The sequence below is a fragment of the Camponotus floridanus genome, unplaced genomic scaffold (assembly GCF_003227725.1).
Source record: "Camponotus floridanus strain SB8 unplaced genomic scaffold, Cflo_v7.5 scaffold125, whole genome shotgun sequence".
Lineage (NCBI taxonomy): Eukaryota > Metazoa > Arthropoda > Insecta > Hymenoptera > Formicidae > Camponotus > Camponotus floridanus.
In genome coordinates, this window is record NW_020229243.1 from 203,636 (window position 1) to 227,148 (window position 23,513).

General features: G+C 38.5%; 1 protein-coding gene across 1 annotated transcript in view; it reads right to left on the reverse strand.

Moving 5' to 3' along the window:
• Positions 1-939: 939 nt before the first annotated feature.
• The window catches only part of LOC105252427 (toll-like receptor 6), a 66,012-nt gene continuing 43,438 nt past the window's right edge, over positions 940-23,513 (reverse strand). The window contains exons 2-3 of the mRNA XM_011259778.2: positions 3,629-3,702; positions 940-2,242 (exon numbers count right to left, since the gene is read on the reverse strand). The gene's annotated coding sequence lies outside the window, so the exon portion shown is untranslated. The remainder of the gene's footprint in view (positions 2,243-3,628; positions 3,703-23,513) is intronic.

The window sequence follows — 23,513 nt, forward strand, 5'->3', positions numbered from 1 at the left end:
ACTTTATCTTTGCGATAAAAATTTTTGCCCAATCTATGCTCGTTTTTTCTCCTCTGTTACTCTATGTACCATCGTGACAATTATTTATATTTTTGCGGTCAAAATTATATACACGAGGAACTGCATTTTCAGAAATTATTATTATTATTCGTATGAGAAGAGAGTATCTCGAGAAATTTAAATAATATTTTTATTTTAAAAAAATGTTTCAAATTTATCGAAGAATTTACGTCTCGAAAATATTTCGTAATTTTCCCGAGTCGCTTTGTACATATTTTGTATCGCGAATAATGAAAATGCAATTCTCGACTGTTTCAATCAGAGGACGTAATTGCGTAGTTTTCTCACGTGTCGCGCGCATTGCAGTTGCCTTAAGGGCGACTCATCAAAAAAAAAAAAAAATAGAAGAAAAAGGAAGAACAAGAATACTCGATGCTGGTTGAAGCTGTCGATAGCAGGACGATTAAAGATATTAAGTTTCTTCTCAGGACGTTATTACGCTGCCATGTACATTTCTCGACACCGCAGCTTTCTGTTTGGACCGAATAATTACAGAAGAAACTAGTGTTCCAGATGTGTGCGAGCTTTCTGTCGAATCGCGTAATAGCTAGAAATTTCTCTTTATGGCGTGCTACAGGAAACGCAAAGGTGCGATATGTGATTAAAAAATGATAGAACTTCCGGAAGAATATTAATCTACTTACATCTTGATCCATTTGTATTATCATCTTCGGCACAATTTAATTTTTTAACAATTTAATAAAATTAAAATTAATAAGACAATTCAATCATAAATATGAACGAGAGAATTTTATTTATTTATCTTGTTAAAAATCAAAAGTATATTTTCTGTTTTATAAAAAACGTAAGATTGACGCATATATCGCACAACAAATGAATCAAGGAAAAAGATAAACCAGCTCCATAATAAGGCACTCGTTTCTGGGTAATTCAAGGACGCCATTGTAAGTCACTTCAGCCTTTTTATTGCAAAATGCAAGTAATCACCGTTAATTGTCGCCGCCCGATCGCAGGGAGCGACATTTACAAAGGAAACATTGGTATTTAATACAATTATAGTACACAACATCCGGAGAGATACAGCAGAGAAAATTAATATTTACACATATAGTTTCGATTTTTCAATCGGGCTCTCTCTCGCTCTCTCTCTCTCTCTCTTTCTCTGCAAGACGCGATTTAATTGGAATTATTAATTTAGCGTCCGCGCGCGTGCGAGAGAGAGAGAGACTATATACATATACGCCACTTGTGCTCGTGCAAGCAAGAGAATTGATACCGCAGTAATTTGTACTAATTAATCCATCCGCGATATTATATATGCCTCTCGTACTCTCGTTATTGTTACAATGCGCACACATATTACTCGACGTCACGCTACGTCGAGTATCCCTATTAATCATCGACGCGCACCATCGGCAGCGAATGTAACGCGCGCCGGACGTAATAATATATTTAATGCTTCTGGCGCCGAGAGCCGCGCCATCGAGGACTCCTCGACCTTGTCCAGCGGAAAAAGGCTCGAAAGTGCAAAATACGGATAATCGACACCGTCGCCGGCGTCGTTTAACGACATTAACGCTTTCGCGCGCAACTTTGTACAGAATGGATTATACATTGTACGACGTCGGGTCTGATAGAATTTTAGATTAAGCGTCGCAATCTTCCGGTCGATCCGTTTCCTTCAACGAGGAGACAATCGAGACGCGGCGAATTCGCCAGCGAGAGTGCCAGGATGAGAGAAAGAAGTACGCTTTGCTCTTTGTTGATTAAAATATATATAAATAACTTTATTGTTTATGTATATATATATATATATATATATATTTTTATATAATAATAATAAAATGCCCTATCTATTTTACAAATATACAAAACTCTCGCTATATGTACATCGATCTCCGTTTTCCGACTCAAACAAGAGAACTTGAATGCCGAAGAACTTTTATAATAAATCGATCATCGATTAAAACTATCGTCTCGAGTTAGAAAGAGGAAAAAACGTTACGTTTCGTTGCAATACGAGTTACAGGCAGTATGCTCCAAGATTTTTTTTTTTCTGTTTCTCGCGCTAATTACATTTGCACACTACGAAGCTATCACGATTCTCAAAAATACGAATAATTCGCTTATTTATTCGGACACCGTGTTACGGGTACATTGCAATAGTAAGAAATGCTTCTGATAATAAGTAGAGAGAGAAAAGTCGCGATAGTCAGGAGTCCTGAAACAGAGAAAAACAGAGAATATGTGATTACGTGTGATCTCCACACACACAAAAAAAAGGACATTCTTGTTTTGAAAATATATTTAGTTTTAACATGGAAATCTCAAAATGAGATTATATTGCGTTAATTAAAGAAAAATATAATTGCTTGAATAATTGCTTACTTGAATGAACTATATAGTTTTATATAGTTCAATCGAGAAAAATATATTCTTATGATTTAAGATTTAATTTTCTTGAATGGAAACAATGTTGGATAGAAAATAACATTTTTAAATCAAAGATTATAATTTTCTTAAAGCAGAATTAAATAATTATATATTCTTGAGGTGACAATTGCAATATTAAAATAAGACTATAATATTGTTGAAATTTAAAATTATTAAATTATACTATAATATTGTTGAAATTTAAAATTATTAAATTATACTATAATATTGTTGAAATTTCAAATTATTAAATTCTTCTAAGAAGATTATAAATTATTGCGTATATACGAAACAATGAACGCGTTAGTTTAAGTATGTAAGTTTTGATTTGACACTTTTTTTCTATGAGTTTAAGGAATAATCACGTTACACAGAAAAAAGGACATTTTCGTTTTGAAAATATATTTAGTTTTAATATAAAACCTCGAAATAAGATTATATTGCGTTAATTAAAAAAAATATAATTGCTTACTTGAATGAAGCCATTTTATATAGTTCAATCGAGAAAAATTCTTATGATTTAAGATTTAATTTTTTTGAATGGAAAAGAAACAATGTTAGATAGAAAATAACATTTTTAAATCAAAGATTATAATTTCCTTAAAGTAGAATTTAATAATTATATATTCTTGAGGTAATAATTATTAAAATAAGATTATAATATTGTTGAAATTTAAAATTATTAAATTCTTCTCACAAGATTATAAATTGTTTCGTATATACGATGAACGCGTTAGTTTAAATAAATATAAGTTTTGATTTGACACTTATTGTTTTTCTGTGCATTAATGCAATTATTGTTAGACGCAAGATGTGCGTTTTAATAGATAAATAATTGAAATGCGCTTTGTGTAGGTCGTCGAGCGCAATATGTGATACAATTATTGATCACGCAGAAAGAATGATTCGTTAACAATAATATATTGCGTTAATAAATCCAGATAATGATAATAGAGCGGTTTATTATTATAATGAGTTTCAATAAGCGAACCATCAATCGTTATATCTATAATTGCTCCGGAAACGCACTACATTATGTACTTCGTTTGCACAGATGGAATATGATTACAGTGCCAAAGCTGATTATTACTGTGTGATCAGTTCGAGAAATATTTACAATCCCTCTATCTGATATTTATATTATAAATTCTCTAAAATCCAAATGACGGCTTACCTTTCCTCACTGCGATTTCCGGTCGCTCCTTACGTAACGCGATTCAATAATACTTTTGGGAACAGTCCACACATCTGAAACACACCGAAGATACACATTACAATCTCTTCGCACGAAGATATTATGTAAAAAAAAAAAAAGATAGTTCATTGTAAGAATTTTTCGTAAAAAATTTTACAACTATACTTTAAACACGCGACGCTTAATTTTTTTAATAGAAACGAAACAAGATATGAAAAGGGCGGTGCGCGAGATAAAAAATAAAAGAGACCGATGCATAATAAGGATAAGTAGAGAATTAGATAGTCGGCGTCTCTGCATCTCGCGAGGAACATTCTACTCCCGGGAGTAACCTGAATACAAAAGATACCTTTTGAATACAAAAGATCGCAAACTTTTTCCGCTACCGTCGGGATAGTTTTAACAAGTTTTATATATACATGTATATATATATATTTTTTTTTTTTTCTTAATTTTTCCCGCGACGCGAAAGCGAAAGAGAGAGAGAGAGACGCTGAAAGTTTCGCGGCCGTGGTTTTAGAAATGCATTTAAACTTCCGCTTGGTTGTGTTCCGTGTCAAAATGCATTTCCTTTTTGCGTCGCCGGCACGTCGCGCCGCATCAGACGGACAGAAGGGGGGTGACGGGGGGGAGGGGAGATTCTTGCGGAGGACGGGACGCGGATACGCGCGAAAAACCGATGCCGCACATTTGTCGCGGTGTCACGGCCGCGCACGACGCCCCGGCCAGACATCACGGACGGAAATGTCGGCCGTTTCGAAATTTTGCCAGCTCGAACCGCGCCACGCTTCGGCGAGCACATCGAGCGGCTCGACAAAAGGATCTCGATTTTTTTTTTTTTTTTTTATTTAAGTTGAAATCGTTGCAAAATCATCATTAGAGACTCGTTTATTTATAATTTGTATTTTTTAAATTTTTAACTAATTCCAATAGCAATCTTAAACTCGATCTATAACTCCAGGATTATATTAACGCTTAATTATAAAAGTATAACTACGTGGGAAAACGGGGTAATTTCTTTTCCAGACAGACATGTAGACAATAAACATCAAACAGTCCCGTGTACACAGTCTAGGCAATAGCGTGCTCGACACAAGAGAGGAAGGGTTGTTTCCCGATGCCTGCCGGCGCAGCCGGGGAGGATCGAAGGAGAAGGTCCCCGGCGCGCGAGGGGGACGAAATAAGTGAAATTTACTTACATCCGCGCGCGAATTTAATTAAACGCTCAAAGAAATAATAAACAGCTAGTCAGTCATGGTCTCTCGCGGTTGCTGTCCCCCGCTTTACGCCAGTCGTCTCGAGATCGCATCAATGAGAAGGCTGAAAGCCGAGATGCATTCTCCTTCTCCCCGAGGAGAACGAAGCCGCGCCCTTGCAACGGAAACCGACTTGGTTTTAAATACAACGACACCGGGTCGTGTAGCGTGGAAAAGCCGGGGGCGGGGGAACGAGCTTTTCGCAAGACACTTTCGACTCGACTGCGAGAGCAACCTTCAATTTTAATGAAGCAAGCGCGGATATGGGAAAAGAGATAGGGGGACGAGGCGGGCCTTCCTGAAGAAAGTTTCTCCTCGGAATCCTCCGCGAGAGGGAAGGAGGGTGAATTTCGGAGCCGCGCTCTCTGAGAATACTCGCGCCCCCCCCCCCCGAGTTTCGCTGGAAAATACGCCCTTCGCTTCCGCGAAAGAAGCGAGTAATGATACGAGACCACCATTGAAGTGTCCGTTATTAATTCCACCGATGCGATCCTCTCTGCCCAGTATGGACACGGTATATATGTACCCCGTGCACACGAACGAACGGTATTACGCCCCGTCCGTCGCGTATAATAACAGCGCGCGGATAATAACACGCGCCGCGCGTGAATTTTGTCGAATAATCCTGTCGGGGATAATAATGGTACCGATCTCTCGCGGGTGCATCGACGCGAGGGTGGCGGTTCGATTGTCGAATCGCGCGATTCGGTTATAATCACGAGCGCGAGGTACGGTGCCCTTTAGATATTTAGAGTGAGATGCCGCGCGCGTTTTAATCCCCGATTTCCCGGTGCATCGCGGTCGATTGCATTATTAGAATCATGGAAACAAACTTATGGTACGCGGCTCCGAAAGCGTAAAATCTCTATCAAAAATTACGCGTCGTGTTCCCCATCCCGGCTCCCTGTTAAAACTGTATATATTTTAGATGCAACGCAGATTATCGCCTACAATTTGTGATGTTTATTATAATATAGATTCGAAGTGGAATATTATAAGGTGTCCTAAAATGTTTTCCTGGTAATCAATTAAAAGTTAATTTAACTACGTCTGGTAAATAATTCGCCAAGTATATAATTTACTTAGAAATTGACTGGAAGAGTTTAAAACGTACGAATTATCTCACGGAAGTCTATGATTTATATGCATTAATCCAGCGTGAGCAAGAACATGGAGAAAACCTTAATTTCGCGATTCCGGTGGAATATGGGTATATTCCCCTGGAATCTCTCTAGCGGAATCGGCCGAATAAAAGCAGAACGATTAATCGAGAGAGATATCTGGGGCGTAATAACTCGCGGAAAGATCGCTCTGAGAAATTTGATTCGAGAGAAAGAGAGACAGAGGGAGAGAAAGAGTTCTTTTAACACCGATGGACACGGCGGATAAGAATATACCGGGGATTTATGACGAGCGAGCGAGCGAGTCGCGCAAAAAGCCTAGATTTTCGTCCGATATTTCTTCAACGCCTTATATATATATATATATCCCGCCATCGGTCGGTCGGTCGGTCGGTCTTAATTAACACACTCGCGTTATATATCCTCCCCTGGGCTGAATGGTTGAAACAAAGGATAGCGCCGCTTTGTTCCTCCCATCGACGGAGGCCCTTTCGCACGGTCGCACAGCCCGTAGGATAGGGCGTGTTCGTTCGCATAAGCGCTCCCTTCGGAACCAGTTTCACTTGTTTGTAAACACACGGGAGGATTTCCATTCACCCGGAGGAATTCCGCCTCAAGACCATCCTCTCTCTTTCTCTCCGCGCCTGCCCTCGGTCCATTTCATTACTTCTCAAATCGGGGAACTCGAATCGCCATTGTCGTCGTTGGCCAGAAAGTTCCGTCGCGAGTTCGCCAATACGAGTCGATTTCGCCGGGTCCTCTCTCTCTCTGCTTTTCCGCTTAAAAACAATCGAACGAGGAACGTCTCGGAAGAGCGAGGGCAAAACCTCTCTCCGACCTGCAAATTGACTCGTAGCGGCTTACAGGAAATCCGCCGGTCTTGTTCCTCCTCTCCTCCTCTCTCTCTCTCGCTCTTTCATCGCGCTAGCCTTCGGCCAAGCGAACGCGTCGTATCCGCCGGTCGCGCGCAAGGATATAATTTCATTTTCCGCTCTTTGAGCGCTTTGTTTTGCGGATTATTCACGCCTCCGTCGGTTCACGCTCCGAGATTCCGTCCCGAGGAGAGGCCTATTTCGCAGCCTTTCGCGTTGTAGCCACCGTTTGACTCTCGAAACGAAATCTCCCCAAACCGGTGGCGTAAAACGAAAGTGCAAATTACGTATCTTGGATCTGCGAACTTTGGAATTTTGCAATTTTCATAAAAAAAAAATATATAAAGCGAGTTGCTGCAAAATCGCATAAAAGAGTCGAAACTTAATTGTTGTGCAATAAAAATAGTATTTTTTGCATTTTAGTTAGTCAACAATCTCTTAATTTTTACATTCTAATTGAATGATGATTGATGTCACGCGTGCGTTAAAAATGATTAGAGAATATGGAATAATACAATGTATCAATGTTGCCCTCTCAGAAAGGATTTCTGATAATAATAAGACGAAAAATATTCTTGACACATTTAATTCGGTTTCATTCTAGATTAAAAAATTTTCCATTTAAGATTAAAATATTCTTTTTTTTAATAAAAAATATGATTATCGCTATATCGATCTTATTTTATGATATTTTATGATATTTTATGATAGACTGAAGTGTAATAGCATTAAATTTAGAAATCTTTTCTGTGGGTGTGGATATATTTTGAATGCAGATTATGGAAAATAATTATTCAAACAGTGTGTCATTTAAATATTTAAAATTTGATCTCGCGTGAGCATAATGAATATAAATACACGGGAAAAATATTGGAAATGCACTAACTGAAATTATTGATTGAAATAATAATTTAAAATACATTATCAGAAATACTATCTATAGAATTACACGTATAATCTGCAAATTTTTATTTACCATTTTAAATATTATCTCTTGTATTATTTTTAATATTTTAAATGCATTTTAAATGTTATGCATTAAAAGAGATTAGAAGAGTAATTAGAAGAGTAAAATAGAAAAATGAAATATATTTATTTCACAAGTAAAATTCTCATTTATTTAATGTTGCTAGTTTGCAAACTTAATTGGTCTAGATTTAAAGAAAAAAAATAAACGAAATAAATTTCTAGAAATAGTATTCCAATATTTTCGTACAATTTAAGGCATTTATTTTTTATTTGTAAAACGAATTAAATACCTCATATTATATATTTTGTATTATATATATTATATTTTATATTTTATATATTATATATAATATTTGTATATTTTAATTCACGTACAAATATAAATTATTCTTTCATATTAACCATTCATAATTTCCGGTAAAAAAAACAGCTTACACGTAAAAATTATTAATTTCCATTTTATGTGTCTGCCTCTGCCATTTACAATTTTAATTCAAAGATGGGAAAGAAAAAAAAATCGATGAGAGGTAGAAAATACGTTCTCTCAGGTGCGGATCGGGGATGGATTGCAAACAACGTTAGGCACAATCTGCTCGCGTTGAGTGACACAATTACGTTCCTCGGGCGCGAACGTCTCACGTAACCGCGTCGACGACGGTTCGCTGCCGGACGGGGCACCCTCTCCCCCGATCCTCCCTCGAATTGTAGCGTATACGCTACAATTTAAGTTACCCGAGTTCTCGCGCTTCCCGGGCAGCGGTTGCCGAGAGAAAACACAAAGGGGTGTCCATTTGCGATCTGATAATAATTGGAAAAGTTATCGTCGGGGATGGAGTTTTGCCCGCAACTAACATTTTCCCTCCGAAACTATTCCGGCCGATGTAAAATGGAGAAACTTTCGCATCAAGGAATAACTTCCGCCGCTTTTGAATGATATTACTTCTTTCCGTCCGCAAATTCCCAAGCAAGTGCCTCCTCCGTGGTTTCTCAGAGGGACTTAAGCGCGTCCAGTGATTTGTCTGGACTACTGAGGAGGAGAAAAGGAGGAGGGAGGAAAATATTTCATGTATATTATACCGAGGAGCGTACTTTCATAAAGGAAAACTTGTTGTTTGTTGAAATATAGAATATTCAATCCGTCGAAATGGCGGTTCCGCTCCGAAATCCGTATCTCCTGCGGCGTCGGTTACGAGCAACTTGAAGCGGGGTCGCTCTCTGAAAGACGGAGAGATGGTTTTTAGAGAATAGAACCACCGGACTCTCAGAGTGTTAAACGATAACAATCGCCAGGCGAATTTGCGTCGTGGAAAAAGATTGCGAGGCACTCGGATCGTCGACCCGATTCTTCCTGGAGTCGCATTAAGCTACGATCTACGATAAAGACTTCACGAGCGCGTTTGTAGGGTGGGATTTATGTCGGGTGGTAGCCTCTCGGAAATTCCAATCTTAACTTTAATGCCGAGTTCTTTAACGAATTTTCAGCCAATTTTTCTTTAAGGGATATTATGCGAGATGTCGCCGACCTTAATTATTCAGCGCTAAATATTTTCGTCATTAAAATTCTGAGTTAAATTAATTCATTTTTTGCACAAAAACACATTCGAAATAACATAAACGAAAAATAAGATTCTTAATTTACAGTAATTGAATTTACAGATTTAATTTGTGTAGAATCCTTCATTTTCACTCGATTAAACTGTATTATTGATATTTTTATTTTAGAGAGAAAAATCTCTATTTTTTATGCGCACAAGCGTACCCTGTATCATTATTTATATAACATAATTACAAATATAGACATACAACCGCACAAGCGCAATATATAAATAGCAGTTATCGAGAATCCTCTTATATAATCCTCTTATTATAAACGGAGGAAAGACTCAAGACTCGCAATGACGTATTTTGAGTTTGCCTCGGCGCACAAAAAAAATCTGATTATGAGTTTTCACGGTTTGCGACTAAAGTTGATCGAACTTTTGCGAGTCAGTGTCTTTTCTTTCAGTCGAAAACACGTGATCCTAAAAAGAGTAAGATACAAAAATGAAAATTATTCCATGAATTTGCCGAAATTACGACTATGTAACTTTTATCGTCGCGAACCAATAACATTCGACTGGCTGAGATTCACGCGAGGTCTGAAGGGATGAAATGCGAAAATTGAAAAACTTCGTCGACGATTATGTGATTGACCTCGAAGACAGATGTATGCCAACCGCAGAACTCTTATCGAGTACGAGAAATTCGCGGCGCATGCTTATGAAGCATTTTATAGAATTTTATAGAACGTTGAACTATCCTCGCGCGTTCTTCCCCCCCGATTCAGCGTCACTGTCGATCTTTCGATAAAAGGGAGGAGAAAAATTTTGATTAAAAAAAAATCCGATGAAAAAAAACCCCCCTTGCCACACACATTCGCTCTGAAACTATAATTCAATTACTTCACAATAAGAGAAAAAAAATTCGCAAAAGTCGTTACCGTTAGCTTTTCCGGATCCATTCAAGCCTGGAGGATACGGTCGGCGGTTACTTTCGAAGTCACCGCCGATTCTCGATATATTTGCGGGAATGGAAAATCGACAGATACGCCGGGGAGCTTATGCGCCGGGCTACAACGTACCGCGAGCGAATCCGACGCTTTCATTACCCGGGCAAATCGAATTTCGCGAGGATTGTGTTACTTTGCCGCCTCCGCGGCCCCGCTACTTCCATTTTGGTCAACTATCCGCGAATATAATGCAGGCATAGAGCAGAACCGAATGTACGCTTCGTTTATTGCTACTTGACGTCGGGTTGACAAGAAGGAAACGAGATTGCAGCGATGCGTGAACAATTGCCAAAAGAAGGGAAGAAACTCGAGTGGAGGTTGCATATTGTGAGTGAAATGACATTTGACAATTATGCTGCTTGTGTAAAGACATGGAATTTGCAAAACAATCTTTAAGGATGTTTTATATGTATTTTGTACAATTCCAGCAAAAAGTAGCTGAAAATCAATATTGACGGATATTTTATTTATTATTATTTTGTTTCATTATTTATTTTATTTTATTATTATTTTATTTATTTTATTTATTATTGTTTTATTTTGTTATTAACATTTTTTAAAATTAATAAATAGATCTGGAAATACTTTCACAGATATTTATAAATCTTCTTGTGCAAAAGTAGAAAGCAATTTTATTAATTACATTTCTTTTGTTGGAGTTGCTTCGTTAAGGATGTTTTGTATGTACAATCTCAGCAAAAAGCTGAAAATCGACGAATATATCCACTTTTGATGTACTTTGAGTAAGAAATTGTGTAAAATATTATAATTTGATCTTAGCTACACTGCAGAGATGTATTTTTTAATATTTATTGCGTTTTTACTGAAATATTCCGAATTTTGTTAATCGAAATGATTAACTTTTGGCAAAGAATTTCGCCTTGTGACAGATACATGGCTAACTTGATTGAATTATATTTAATATCTTTTTAACCAGTTAGTACTCGTATAATATTATTTGACCAAATATTTCCTCTGTATCTAAACTTTTGCAAATTTTCAACAAATTCTGAATATTATTTCCATGTGTTTTTGTCATTTGAATCGACGTGGTTGTACGTTTCCCATAAGAACACATGTTAATTCGGTGCAAATTAAAATCCTTACAATTTGTGAACGCTTTAGTGAATCGATTTCAAAATTGTACTGAAGATTCGAAACATATGTAAGGACATTCTGTACAATTTTCATTAAATTCTCAATATTTTGAAAATAGGTACAAAACATCCTTAAAGGAAGACCGAGGAATTCCCCGCAAACGTCACGTTTGTACCTTTGTTTCGCGTTGCATCGATGTTGAAATTCAACCTTGCGAACTCCATTAATCTTGTTTGGCGCGCACATATCCTCTGTTACGTGTATCTATCGTTAGCGAAACATTTCAACTTTAATAACGCGCGATACAAAAGAGTCGAAAGTTCGTGCTCAACAAGGGAAACGAAGAAGCTTCGTCGAGGGGATATTTTTTTTTTTTTTAAATACGCGCGTTAAATGATAGTCACGCCGATCGCGATCGGTAATCTGGATAGACCGCCAATCGCGGCCGCGGCGTGACGGGTTGACGCATCATTACGGAGATTGCAAAATCGCTATGAAATTCTCGGGACCGCGCACATCGGCGGAATTAACGATCGGCCAACGATTGCCGGGAACAGAGAGCCGACAGAGAGCCGGGGGATCCAATCAAACTTGGTATTCCGCGGCTGCGTAGGTCTTGTTGTGCCGCTGCCGTTACTACTGAGCCGCACATTTGGCCAGGAGTGATTTTTCGCAATCAATAACAGTGCCGTGTTTACACGCACACCGCCTTTCCACGCACTGTTCGCTTCTCGCTCGTCCTCGCCCTCCCCCTCCCCCTTACCGCCCCCGCCGCGCACGCGGGGGGCGTCCGATGGGTAATTACATTTGCACTAGGACGGCGCAAAGCTTTCAGAATTCTCCCCGAAACCGGAATTTCATCGATTTCTCCCCCGCGAGATCCGCCGGCGACGCGAAAAGTCCTTTGTCGCGCGCGAAGAAAAGCCTTTGAAAAGTCCGGGACATTTCCCGACGTTCCCGGCTTTTTATCCTCGATCATGCTCGCTGCGTTGAACGTTGACGTTATAATACCGAAAGCATTATAGTATCCTTGATGTATTATTACTTTCTCCATTGGTATTTTTCGGCGACAGGCAACAATCGTGCAGGATATTCGAAATTACCTTTCTTTAGCGATATTTCCTCACCGATCGGAAATTCCTTTAACGAGATTTGATCCGCCTGCGCTTTTTAATTTTTCAGTGTTGGATGTAATCCATTCTAAATTGAAACTTCGAAGTATAAAAAGAATTGAAATTTGGAAATTATCTTTTGTTAGAAGAAAATGTCCCTTTTAAATTTTAACTTGTTTTTAATCCGCGAGTAAGATTGGACAATGTATCCTTTTAATTTATTCCTTTTAATTTATTAAAATAGATTTCATCCAGATATTTATTATCCAGATCAATTATTCTCCGAAATCTCAAGTACGGATTTTCTCGCATCCTTTAAGGTTGACATAAGAATAATATATATAAAGCTAATATTATATTACTCCATTAAAAAAAAAAGATTATTTTTTATTAAAACATGCTCTCGTACTTTAATCCTTTTAATAATACTGGAAAATTGCACTGCAACGGATGGATCGCCTAGATTAACCCAGCCTCCGGACATGTACGAGTTTTAGGTCATGAACACATGTGGAGCCCCGCACGCGGACGGTAATTGTGATCTAGTCGACCAATCGGGACGGAATAAAGAGATGTTAAAGAGCACTTGTGCGGATGAAGCGGTACTCCAGGTAAATCTCCCGCGTCATTAATTCGGATCGATGAGCTCGCTTTCGTCGCTCGCCGGGCTGTTTATTCGGCGAATCGATCCCGAAGGGCCATGGACATCTCGATCGACGGGAAACAACATGATCCGTTAACGCAATAGGCAAACACAATTTTCCGCGAGAAAGCAAACTCTGGGAACGTCGAGACGGAATTTGTCGCGGTCAGCTCTCGATGTAATATCGTCGAAAAATGCGAGATCCGCGAGAAACCTCCCCTCTTCCGCCCCGAGTCAGTCTCTAACCGCGAACCGGTTCGATCTTCCTCCTCCCTTGCCTTTTCCACCGTCATTATCGAGGCCGTTCGAGCGTCGGATCGCTTAATCGCGAAATTGGTCGGCCCGACGCGAGCGGACAAAGCGGAAGCGAGGAGAATTCCGGGGGAGAGAGGTCGGAAAAACGCGGAAGAAAACAGTGGAATCGAAAATCGTCGGGGAGGCGCGCCGACAAACAAAAAGATCGTCGATTGTGCGTTGCCAAACGAGAGGAAAAATTTTCGCCGTAGCCAATAAGAGCAGCAGAAAAGACACGAGCTCGAGGCAGAGCAGACGAAAGCGGCACCATTGCCGGCCAATTCAACGGGAATCGATTGATCGGTTGTAGCAGATTGATTATAGAATAGAATGTAACTTGATGAATGTTATATCCAATTGATATCAACAGATTATAGTATAATTTATATTTAATTCTCTCTTGAATATAAATATTTTTGACATGAAAATATGACTGATATAATTTTTCGAAATCAACAAGTTAAAAGCTTCATATATTCGTTTGTTGAAGAGTCGCGTTAAAATGTAATATGTTTTCGTATAAATAATATATTTATTGTAACTCTCTCTTTCTGAAAAACAAAACTAATAAATTGGAAACAAATAATGTGTATTCGATAGCTCGAGATAATAGGCGCAGTCGATTAATTAAACGGGAAAGATAATCGTATTGAATTAATCGGAAAGAAGCGCTCCATGTAATCGAAATTTCATTATTTTGAAGTAATAAAATTAAAGAAGAGGAGAAGGCCTCGAGGCGAGGGAGAAAAAGATACGATCGGATGAAGCATAATCGATAATTTTCGCGATTGTTTAAGAGATAATGACATTTCGAAATCGATTTTACTTCCGAGAGTCGCTGCTCCTTCGTTTCTTTCATTTCCGACGCGATTCCCGCGGGATACAAGCCGTAAGGCCCGCACGGATTTGTCTCTAAGTGCATTAGGTTTCGATGATTTTCCCTCGGCAAGAATAGAGATCATTATTTCAGATATGAGAGCGACGGTATGCGCGGTTGAACGGCTTTATCCGCTCGCCGGAGAATATCCCAAGATGTCGAGATAGGGGATCTCGGGAGAATGCTGAGGAATAATTTATAGCACCGCGATGTTCCAATTTAGATAAATGCAATTTAATGATGAATTATCTTACGATCGTGAGCGACGAGAAATTGACGCGATTTCGCTGCAAAGTTTTAAACCGCCTAATCGATTCCGGCTCTCGATATAAAACACACGATTCGATTTTTCGTCTTCCAAGAGATATCCCGAATTTATTTCACGTTGAAAGGAGGTTCGAGCGATACTTTCGAGTGTTTACGTCCGACTTTACGTGAGCGATATACGGATGTAAAATTAATCGAAAATACACGTGAAATGGGACAATCGAACAAGAATGCTCGAAATGTGTAACTCGTCAATTTTTGATATAACTCGAGAGAGAGAGAGAGAGGGAAGGAGAGAGAGAGAGAGAGAGAGGGAGGGAGGGAGAGAGAGAGGGAGAGAGAGAGGGAGAGAGAGAGGGAGAGAGAGAGAGGGAGAGGGAGAGAGAGAGAGAGAGAGAGAGAGAGAGAGAGAGAGAGAGAGAGCTGCAGTTTTCCATTTTGCGCGGTGTTTATTGAATCGCAACGTGCTATTTTCTGATCGAGATTTGAAGAGTGTAATTCGGAAGGAAAATAAATATAGAAATCGCGCGAAACGACAAGCGGAGGGTGTAACTGTTGCCTCTCTGAAAATTTCGTTCTAATTTCGGTTACAGTCGCGTGTTTCGGGACTCGGTACATAAAACGCGTACTCGATACATAGCGTTCTGTACGCTACCATTTGTCATTTAAGCGGATACGGATGCTGGTTGAGCCGACCGAGCACACAATGGCGCATCTTTCTCGTGTAAACGGACAGCTTCGCGCTCGCACATGCATGCATTTTTCACACTCGTCCGCAGATAACATCCTCCACCGCAAGTTTTCGGCGATGAATGCGTTACGCGATGCGTAAAGTATATCGGGAATGCAAATAAACCAACACTTGAATTGCGCGACGGCGAAACACTACCCCCGGATTCCGTCAGATTTGATAATTAAACATGTTTCAAATAATTTTTGATTAAATAATCTCTGTTGTACAACTCGCACAATTAAAAGTGAATTAATTTTCATCTCAAATAATATTATAATTTCTCTCATCGCAGAAAAGAAAATATATATTTAATCATTTTGATATTAAAAGAAAAGCATCAACTAACTACATCGAATAACAGGATAACGTGTTTTCTTGAAGATCATGCACATAATATATCCACTAATAATAAATAAGGTTTTCCACGCAAGTATAAAATAATTAAAAATAATATTTATAGTAAATACTATTTTAATAAAATAATACGATATATCGTAATTAATATTTTAACAAAATAATATTTATAGTGGCAAGTCACGAATGACTTTGTATAAAACTCGCGCGCGAGAAAAGCTTTTATAAAGTACATGTGTAATACCTAAAAAAAAATATGATTAAAACCGCACATTTTTTTTGCAAGAGAGATCGAAATTAAAGTTTGTTGACAGATGAAGCTAGATTGCCGAGTTCAATCTGTCGGAGCAATCAGCCTTCCGTTTGATGGGAGTATTAACTCTACTTGTGTAACACGTACACCGCGCCCGCCATCATCATGCAGCAAAACAAACGTAACCCTATCCATATTCAAAGTATCGCTTACAGCCGGGACCCTCTGACCGCACAGTGTTATTAATACTTGTTCCGTTGAATAGATAAAGTCCATTAAGGGCGAATACGACGGCAGTCTGCGAGCCGAACGCGACGTCCATTAACAAAAGTGCTGCCTTACATGTGTAAGGACACCGGGGCACTGTTCCCGCCCCGAAGGCGAAAGACGAATGTTGAACGCACAAAAGCCGTCCTCTCGGCTCTCTCCGGCCACGGGACATTTTTAGAGAAAGAAACGTTAAAAGTGTGCGCACAATAGGTATCGTTGAACGCGGACTCTCGTACAAACGATTTTTAAATGCGTTACGAGGTTCGCGGACGGAGAGGGGGAAGAGGGGCGAGGGGGGGGGAGGGGGACAACACGCTATGTAGATTTCGGCTCTTCACAGTCGGACGAGGTTGCTCTTTGATGTCGAATGACGCGTAGAACGACGACCCTGCGCCAATTGTCCTCCCATGGGTGTTTCGATTCAATGTTTACGTCGATCCGGACGCGTTTCGAGCGCGCTCGCGCGCGCACGTACACGGAGACACGCTTTTCATGCTTGGCGAACAATTAGGTTTCCCGTTTAACTAGACGTCGAGTGCGCGGTTTTGATTAAAGATGTGGAATCGAGATGAAAAAGAAAAAGAAGCGCGTTCGCAATCATTCATTAACGACCGTATTCATAGATCTTCCTTGAGGAATAAGGAATCCTTATTCGCTAAAACGCGTTTCATAGACTTTCCTTTATCGAAGGAACCTTATTGGCTCCTCCCTTTTATCTCGAGCGAGGTTGCGAGCTTCCTTGAAGTGGCGATTGCAAACTTTTATTAGCAAAAGACGCGATAACAACCTATAAAGTGTCACTATTATTGCTGCTTCATGTGTTAAAAGGGATGACGAATTTTTAAATAACTCAGATGATGAACTTGTTAATGAAAATGCGGAAAATTATTAGTTTTTCTTCTGAGATTAATTGAGCAAGCAGCATCCAAGGAGCAGTATAATGAACATTTTCCGTATAATGAACATTTTTTTGATTCGCAATCCATAATTGCACTCATACATGACACTTTGAATTAGTTGAAGAAAAATTAGTTATGTAAAAAAAATGCTCTCTGAACATTGACATAATTGAAGTTAACATTATAAATTACCAAAAGTTCCTAGAGAATAAGCTCCTTCTGGAAGGAAACCTTAAGGTCTTATTATGAAATATTTTATCCTTGATAAAATAAGGAATCTTCTAATAAGGATTCCTCAATCCTTAAAATAAGGATCATCTATGAATACGGGTGTAAGTCTACTCTACATGTGATCTGTAATAAAAATAATATGATACACAACATGCATGGAATTATCGTTTATGTATATATTTTATATACAGGGTGGACCATTTTAATCTATAATGGAAAAAATCTCGGAATGTTGGTGAGATACAACAAAATGTTTTAGACAAAAGTTGTATGGTTTCAAGGGGGACATAAGATGGTGTCATTAGTTTGATCTTGAAGAGCCACCTGAAGGACACGCGAAGGTCAGCTCCAACTTTTTAAATGGGACACCCTATATGCTTTTGCATATTCTTGTAGCTCATCTCAAGAGCTTTCCAAAACACTATAATTAAGTTAGTTTTCATTAAGTACTTTCCAAGTTATGAGGCTTGAAATCATTTTTTAATTTTACATAAACCGTAAAATATCTTGTAAACCATTCATTTTTCGATTATCTTACCTTCATACTTTTATGTACAAAATAATGAGAGGAATCAATTGGTGTAAAGAAAACACATAGTTGTTTCTAAGAAAAAATATGTAATTTGCAATTAACAATTCCATATTTTTTCTTAAAAACAACTGTATGTTTTCTTTACACCAATTGATTCCTCTCATTATTTTGTACATAAAAGTATTAAGGTAAGATAATCGAAAAATGAATATTTTACAAGATATTTTACGGTTTATGTAAAATTAAAAAATGATTTCAAGCCTCATAACTTGGAAAGTACTTAATGAAAACTAACTTAATTATAGTGTTTTGGAAAGCTCTTGAGATGAGCTACAAGAATATGCAAAAGCATATAGGGTGTCCCATTTAAAAAGTTGGAGCTGACCTTCGCGTGTCCTTCAGGTGGCTCTTCAAGATCAAACTAATGACACCATCTTATGTCCCCCTTGAAACCATACAACTTTTGTCTAAAACATTTTGTTGTATCTCACCAACATTCCGAGATATTTTCCATTATAGATTAAAATGGTCCACCCTGTATATCAAAATATATATGACATGTTTAAAAGATAAATAGAATTCCATCCTGAATTCTGTCGAAAATTGGAGATAGTGCAAAGTAAAATTTATGGATTTCAGAAAAGAAGCATCGATTATATTAAATGTGTTTTCTCTCAAATTTTTTCCAACGAAATTGTTTACATGTAAAATTCATGTTTTACACTAAATTCTTATTCTAGGAATAATAAATAAAATTTTACAAGTGTGTTATATGTGTATAAAATTTATAGCACAGCTTTATAAATCACTAAAAATGATACTATAAACCCGGAGAAAAACTATTCTTAGGGTTAAAAAATTGATATCAAAATATAAATATAAAAATAGAACTATTATAATAGAGAATCGAGTAAAAGAAAATTAAAAAAAGAGTATAATAATAATTATAGAAGAATATATCGAAGTACTTTTGTGCTCTTTCCATCGGCAATTTCTCTTGAAACCGAGCGACTCGGAATGTCCGTGCGCATGGTTTTTCTCGCATTTTTCCGCGACTAGTTTCCATTAATGAAGGTACAACGAGATACACATCGCTGGCTTAGACCGCGCAGTTTAGAGTCGTGCGTTCCGGATCGCCGTTCCCTTCTTACAATCGTTAAAGTCGCCGCGTGCGTTCCACGAAGGCAATTTTGCGCTAACGAGCTTGCAATCAGGCCCTTTCCTCGGCGGATCAGCTCGTCGATCGCGATGCGATCACGATGGCGTTTCGATTTTCATTTATTTTCGCGCACAGCGAGCTGTCAAACTCGCGGCGTGGCCGTTCGCCTAATTTTCGACACGCATCGCGGGATATGAAGTATATGCGCGCGGTGACCGACGTGCTCTCTTTGCTGAAGTTCTATTAATCATCCGTTAATGAGTTGTACATTATTTATTAACCGTCCCTTAACGCGACAGGATGCGATGAAACCCGAATGCGAATAGGATAACAGGTACAGTGATTGATCAGCGTGTAATAATCGACCGTAACGTTGCGCAATATATCAAAATCTGATATATATCGATTATAATTGTTTTCAAAGCAAACTTCGAAAGTTAATTAACTTTATAATTAGCACGTACAAGCTCATTTTTATCATTTCTCACTAGTTGTTTACTTCGTATGCAAAAGCACGCGAAAAAAAAAAAAAAGAAACAAGAATGATGTTGAATAACATGTTTAAAAGCGCGCGCAGCCTGTTAAATAACATCTTTAATAGGAGCCTTTTATAATTTACTCATATATCAATCTATGCGTATAAAACATGTTGTATATATTTATAACAAAAGATTATGCATCAAGTTAAGAAACTGTAAATAGCTTTATATTTGCCGTTTTTAAATTCGCTAACCAATAAAAGATTTTAACAGCCGTTACATTTCATAGAGAACTTTGCCAATCTGGAAAATCTAAAGATTCTTTCGAAACTTGGCACATTTGTAGAATAATGTAATGCGATTGTTCGCTGATGCGGAAAATGATATCAAGTTATCATACTCTCCCGAGTAAGCTAAAGTTAACAGAATTCAAAAAAGGAAGAAAATTCATCAATTCGATCTCCCCCAATTTATATGCGGTCTCTCCGATAAACTCATTATTGCACAATTACCACATTTCAATAATTAAATTGCGATCATCGGGAAAATACGATAATGGGTCGAGCGACTTGACAGAAATATAGCGGATTTCACGAGAACAGAGAGAGGCTAAATGTCGCGTTTACGACGGGAATTTGGAATGCATCGTCGATTTATGCAGATTTCCATGCGAATCACGCCATACGACCCGTGTAAAAGCTCCTTCGATATCGCGAGCATACGCGCGGATTTGTCGGCCCGATCAGCCCCTCTCGCGGTCAACGCGTATTCGATCCCGTTGAGGAAACGCACCGATATCGCATATAATATCTGGCGATGCGGCGGCAATATAAAGTTGACATTTTCGCATGCAACCCCATGGAAATAGCGGGATAAAGTTGATTCTTTCGTAAACACCGCCCGCGCGCGAGGATCGACGATATAAAATTCGCATTCGTTCGCGACACCAACCTGTGTACGCGAGCGAGAATTGAAAAATATTTCTCTCTCTTTTCTGCCTTTCGCATCGGATGCGCGAGGGAGAGAGAGGGGAAGAGCGATGGAGAGTAATAATAAGCGCGTTCTCTCTTTGCGTCGCGCCATTTTCTCGTTTCTAACGCGATGTGCGCGACGTGAAAATTTTGCAAAACCGCCGGCTCGAGCTTTCAAACAGCACGAGCAAGCGACATTCGAGCGACATTTGTATCTTATTGTCTCGGCTTTTGAAAATGAGAAAATAAATAACACACGTGAAAAAAATAAATAAACGACAATCTTAAATTATTTTATGAATATTTTGACAAGAAGGAGAATCCCCGGTCTTCATTTATTAAACTAAATTTCGAGCGATATCTCGAGAGAAACGAGACAATAAATGTCCATTCAAAAGTCAAATTAAATGATATAAAGTTTTCAATGCTGTTAATTTCGTTTCATTATTTGCAGACGTATGTTATGCATATTAGCGAATCCCAAAACTAGTTAATAATAAACATCATGTCAGAGCTACACACGGGATTATAAACTATTTACAACGTAACGGCAAACTGTAATATACCGCATGATATCGCGCGCGGAATTGGATATACATTCCTGCGGCAGTGTACACACACACACACATACACACGTATATGCTGCGACTGAAAATTAAATCTCGGATAAACACGGACGTTACGGGAGAAACGCGGAGCTTGTTTCCCGCGTCCTGATCCTGGGCGGCCGGTGATCCTGATACGGATTGAGCTATCCCAAGCCTGACAAGATGTAAGAGTCATTTCGTGCAAACGAGCCCGGGATTTGTCGAGGGGCAAGTGACGTAGCTCCACGTCCCATACGTCGTCGTCGTCGACAGGAAGCGGAATGGATGGTGCGGTTCTTTCGCATTTTCCTCGTTTCTATTTTCCGCGACTGCGGAAAAAGAAAGGGCGGAAAAAGGGGGGGAGAAAAAAGCCTCCTCCCTCTCTGCGAAACACTGCGAAATTATGTATCAAGTCGAAAGAACGTAATCTACGGCGTTTGCTCCTCCTTTCTCGCCGTCGGCTATATTTTTCCTCTGTGCTTTTTAACTTTTTGCACTTATGCACACACGGAGGCACGCGCCAATCTCTAATTCTTCCGTACGACTATATGATAATTTACCCCGCTTTTTTTCCTCACGCGCTCGTTCTTTTATTCACGGATTTTCCCAGACTTCTCCTTCATTCTGAATTCTACGATTTCAGAGAAAACACTGCGTCAAAGGATCTACATTGTAACGTTGTGTATGTCATTCTCGGTCCGTTGTGTTTCGAAAGCGACGCGATATAAAGGCGTTCAATATTTTACAACGTTTTACTGGATTCACTCGGGCTCTCGTGCGAGAGATTACGATATTTGTAAATTTCTCCTCGAAATAATGCCAAAAGTTACATAAGAATTGTATACGCATTTGTGTTCACATTTTCACGCAGAAGTAACATGCATGTGTATGATTGTAATCAAATTGTAATCTCGATCCACCCAAGCTCTCTCGATTTTCTTTTTTCTCATATTATACAGAGTGTCCCAGTTCCGTCATCTTTCAAAGACAGATTCCTGGGATCATCTGAAGACGGTTTTTTCCTCAATGAAAATCGAGGCACTAATAATTTTCGAATTATAAGTAATTGGAAATAAATTTTTCATAAACTTAAGCTTTGTAGAAAAATATTAACAAAACCACATTCTTTGATTAATTTTAAATAGAGTTTACTTTAGTTGAGTTTTAATTTAAGATTTAATTGCAAAGATATATGATGACAAAAATCGGGAACATGTAAAAAATGATGGCCTTCATTGACATTTTCGCTGAGGAAAAATCGTCTTCAAATGATCCCAGGAATCTGTCTTTAAAAGATGACGGAAGATAACTGGGACACCCTGTATAATGCAAAAATAAAAATGTAATAATAATAAGTTGATACCTTTTTTCATCATCTTCAAAATGACATTCTCTGGAAACGTGTTTGCTTGACTTTATAAAAAATCCGAAATATTTTTAAGAAATTATTCTTTGAAAATAAAATTCGATAAACATTCATGGTTTTCATCGTTTGACATGGATATTGATTGAAGAAAAAGTTTACACTCTACACAAAGTGTGTACTTTATGGAACCTTTTTAATTATCTCTTTTTAACACCTCATCTTTTAGATTCACATGTGGGTGACATCCATGCCTATTTCTGGCAGATCAGCGGCACAGATGTTTGACAGTAGAGTAGAATTTCATTACGAGACTTTAATAAAGTTAAAGTCAAAGTCATAATCTAAAATTGTCGACATAATCATAATTAAATAATCGAAAAAAGAAATTTGTTTCTAAATATTTTACGCGTTAAAAATGTTTGCTCTGGCGTCACATTTATGTAACATAATCAATAAATTCTTTAATAATAGAATAAGCTTTTTCATATATAATTAAAAATGTAAGAAGAAAAATATTGCGTGCTTTTAAAAAATAGATGCGTTTAAAAAAATGCGAGACATAAACGTGTTAATCACGTGTTTATAAGGGTTGATGACGAAATCAAGAATCACGGCAGGCCGGAGGAGATCTCCAAGAATTTCTCGCCAACTGATTTAAAGTGATGCCTGCAGTTAAGTGCCGCGCTCGATAAATTTTTTTTCAAGCGCCCTTTACTTTCTCCTCTTCCGTAGCTTTGTTCTTGCCTGCCACCTAACCCTCCCTCCAACTTGCTTCAACTCCACCGAATAAAGCTTTGGATCTACCCCTGAAAACTGTTACTAGATTTTCCGCTTCACTTGACGCGGCTGCCTCTCTCTCTCTCTCTCTCTCTCTCTTTCTCTCTCTCTCTCTCTCTCTCTCTCTCTCGCCTGCTCACTCCACTCCCGTTTTTCTCTCTTTCTCCCTGTCAAATTAACATAGTTGGCGCAGTAG